The sequence below is a fragment of the Opisthorchis viverrini genome (genome assembly GCF_000715545.1).
Source record: "Opisthorchis viverrini unplaced genomic scaffold opera_v5_118, whole genome shotgun sequence".
Lineage (NCBI taxonomy): Eukaryota > Metazoa > Platyhelminthes > Trematoda > Opisthorchiida > Opisthorchiidae > Opisthorchis > Opisthorchis viverrini.
The window spans coordinates 198,777-202,868 of NW_008751774.1; the positions used below are offsets into that span (position 1 = coordinate 198,777).

General features: G+C 44.6%; 1 protein-coding gene across 1 annotated transcript in view; it reads right to left on the minus strand.

Annotated features, from left to right (window-relative positions):
• T265_05938 (hypothetical protein) overlaps positions 1-3,175 on the minus strand; it is a gene marked incomplete at both ends in the record, with an annotated part of 32,347 nt that extends 29,172 nt beyond the window's left edge. The window contains one exon of the mRNA XM_009171085.1: positions 3,039-3,175. The remainder of the gene's footprint in view (positions 1-3,038) is intronic.
• Between the last annotated feature and the right edge of the window lie 917 nt (positions 3,176-4,092).

Here is a 4,092-nt window from a genome sequence, read left to right on the forward strand (position 1 = left end):
ACCCACTCAACCCTGCACTGACGATGTCACCTCGATTGGTGATGAAACGTTTGCAATCCAACTGCCAAGCTCGGCGAACAGACCAACAACCAGATATGAGACATTCATCACCTTGAACAAATACCCCATAATGGTGATGGCGTAACTGGGTTCCACTGACCAACAGTCGTGCAACGTGTGAGGATTTTACAGCATGTTCGCAAATCTAAAGAATGTCACGGTAGAACTGCTACCGGCCAATATTCCTATTGAAAGATACGAACGATGGTTGCTGCAGGACTTTGTTTGGGTCCACACCTCATGATGAAGTGCTGAAGTTCATTTTCGTATGCCTCATCCCCGAGAGCTTAAAGTTAGCACGCCATACTCATTAATTTGATGGTGATAGATGCTTGTCCAAACAAATGGAGGATGCAGTGAACACTGTTGTGTGACCGCCGACCTCTCCGATCGTTTTAGCCCTTGAAATCATGCTCCTACCACCGTTACGTGAATTCCCAATTTCCTGTTCTGAGACGATGTTTTGTTTGACCCGCAACGGAAAAGACCGTACTGGGCTTAGCAGTAGTGCACCTCTGAACGTAGCTGTATTTGCACTTCGGGAGCGAGAAAAACGTGTTGCCACAAGACCACCAGCGTATGCTAGATGCGTATGAGAAACCACGTTTAAATAGAGGAACGTATGCGCGCATGGATGATGCTACCAGTAAGTCGCTGTCGAAGGCTTCGAGTAAACCAAAGACAAGGCTTGAAGAAGAGCATCACAAACGACAAATTCAGCTGGGCTCCCCATGAAATTCAAATTGGTGTACTTCATTAATTTCGTGCAATTCGGGTTGGCGGACACTCGCGGACTGCACACGATACCCGGTCGTGAGCTATCGAACAGATTTCAGCAACCTTATGAGTAGTGTGTCACGTTTATACAAAGTATGTATCATGCCAGCTGAAAAATAAGCCGGCCTGGTGCAGCTTACTCGGCCGAAAAAGAACATAATAAACGAGAGATTCAGTTGGGTCTGCTGCGAAGACTAAATTGGTACGCAACTGAGCGTATTTCGCTAACGCATTTTCACCATTTTTTTGAGACACCGAGACTCACCTACTGATATTTTTAGCATGTTTTCGGTTTTTCCTACCTGAACCCCAGTTTTGATTTTTTTTAGGTAAACCGTCTGAGTGCACTTCCGGTTCTAAAATATTGTGCAATGAGTAACCTGAGCAAAAGTCAATCGATATGGGCCGAATAAATCACACGTAAATAGGATATATCTACGTCCCCGCGATACGGTAACGCTGATGGTGCGCTCAATTATACATCAGATGTACAAATCCGCGGAACTAATTGGCATGCTGGGACCAAACTGACGGATACCTATCATAGATAGGCGATATGCACCTGACCATGCGCAAAACGATTGAAACTTTGAGGACCAGCGGTAGTCATCCAGGAATGCCGCTGGGTGCTGCGTGTCGGAAGTACTGACCGATAGTGACGCAGTTCAGAGGATGACATGTTAGTGCAAGTCTTGATCTGAGAAATGTGTGTTTTGAAAATTCAGTTTGGTTTCTTTGTTGACAAGAACATGTTGAGCCAATAAACAGAATGGACTACCAACAATACCAAGTGATGCACCGGAGACGTCTGTGGAAGCAACCATTCAATAAATTCCGAATATTGCTGGGTTGCTGAACTTTGTAGAAACACGATGACATCCACGATTTTATGGATGACCTAGTAAATAATCTGCATAGGAAACAGAGGGCGAACTATGGGACGGCACGGTCAAAATTTAAGGACCGTCTAACCATGATTACCTCCGGTGGACATTCCTGTTGGTCGTTTTCACGAGATTCCCTAGGTCAGAAATTTTGTCAAATTTTGTGCAATGCGTTCGGGCGATGAGAGCAGCGGCCGATTCAAACACATGACTTCCCCCGCAAAAAATCATTAACTCTGAAATGTTAAAAAAAGACTAATTTCCGAGACGTATCGATTACTCACCAATTCCTGCATTCCGATGAGCCTCGAAGCGATTTCGCTTCGAAATACTCGTTCATTTTAAATCAGCGAGTTTTTATCATCGCAAAAGTGATTCCTTTTCTGACTACATTATATTTTCTATCTGGTCATCAGACGACTTACAGCACGGTTGCTTGGAAAATACTAGTCCCCTAATCGGCTGCAAGTTGCGTAACTCTCCATCAACTTTACCTGTGTTCACAGATCAAGGATCATGTCAGTAAGCAATATGTACGATGTTGATGAAATAGAACCGAATAATGCCCATTTTAGTTGGAGATACCCCCACCAGAAGGAAGCAAGAAGCAAGAGGGCTGATATACCACCAGGTTGCCCAAGCCTAGACAGGGGATATCGAGGTGCAGAGGTCGGGTTCGAATCACAGACCTTCCGGTCAGTACATCCGCGTTCTAACTAACCACTCAACCAACCCGCCTCGATTAATAATACCCAATCAATCAACTGACATTCGAGTGAAAGTATGCACTGTTTGTAATCTTCCTGGTGGGTTTTTTCATGCTCCTTGCTATGAAGCTCGTTTAACCTCAATACATTCAATTTAGGCAATTTCGCTGTTCATTCGGAAAATTTTCTCTGCCTTTTCACTGTGAATATCAGTAGGAGTGAGTCTTGGGCCAAGGTCAACTAAGAACGCACAATATTCCTACTGAATGGAATACTAATTTTGTTGTAGTAATTAGCTTACATTGCCTGGGTGCATAACTAATACTGCATACTCCTGACCGAGCTCCGTTTAACGTATGTCGCCAGATAATCAGGATGGGCTTGATCAACGGCTTGAAGAGCCACGTCAGATTGTACTCGATGCAAGGAACACATAAACCAGGACGAAATCGGAAGACTCGGGCCCTAAACTTGACGCCTATGACAGTTGGGTTATTCATGCTGTTATCAGGTAGATTGCTTCTATCACGGATATGCAAGGTTACAACTATGTACGTCAAATGACCGATATTGTCTTGGGATATCGCACGCAGACTATGGGAAAACTTACTGAATGACAACGACTTGTCGGTTGTTCCACGTTTCCACCTGTGGATTGAAAACTGCGCTAACTTCTCCACATTTCTGCAAGGGAATCCAGCAACATGCAGCGCGTACACACGCAATGTCAGGTTGTTGTTTATGTCTTCGCTGAAGAAGTCGTGGATGTTTGGAGAGAACAAGAACGTCAAGAACGGTACGACTGCATGCAGCTCGCCTCAACGGTGTGTTGCGATATGTCACTTTGTGAACATGTGTTGGCGCGTAGTGTGCGTATGTATGGAACCGGCTGTCTGTTATTGGTCGATCGAGCGACCCACCGATTGATGTGCTTTTCTGTCCCGCTCAAAATGCTTCGACGCTGGTCACTCAGGTAGATAGCTAGGCAGGTCGACAATCGGAAAGGTAGGTTGAACCCAGGATGAGTGTTGGACGGACAGATACATCTGGCCGCAAACACATGCACGTACGCACGAGAAGTTGCGAACATCTCGCAGATGTATACGGAACATCGTCAAGGTTAGTTAGACGGCAACCATTCTGATCGATAAGTTAGCAATGATGTTCTGTTCAGATGGTTGCTGGAAGTCGTAATGTGCAACTGCAGTCGCGCATTTCTCGGTGTATTTTTTTCTGTGCATGCGCAGGTGGTTGATGGATTCGAACGATGTGGGATTACTCGACTTCACCGATGGCAGTCGGATTTATGTCGCTAGTAGTGTGTACGGGTAGGCCAGTTGATTCTCCAGTTCAGGTATTAAATAATCTAGGACACTGTCCACCCTCCTTACTCACTGCACGCACAAATTCAAGATGATGGCAAGCAGTTAGATAGATCACATTTCCTGTTAGTTTCGAGGACGGACTAAATTGGAAGGAAAAACATAATTTTGTGGGCAACTAATATTCACATCAACCCAAGGAAAGCTTAATGCATAGAAAGCTGCATAAAAAAAATTCAAGAGGTTTCGAAAAGTGTTGAAAACCTGAAAAATATGAAAATTCATAAGGACGTCAATAAAAGAGGGATTAGTCAAGCACTAGTCTTCAGCCACAGCTGAACT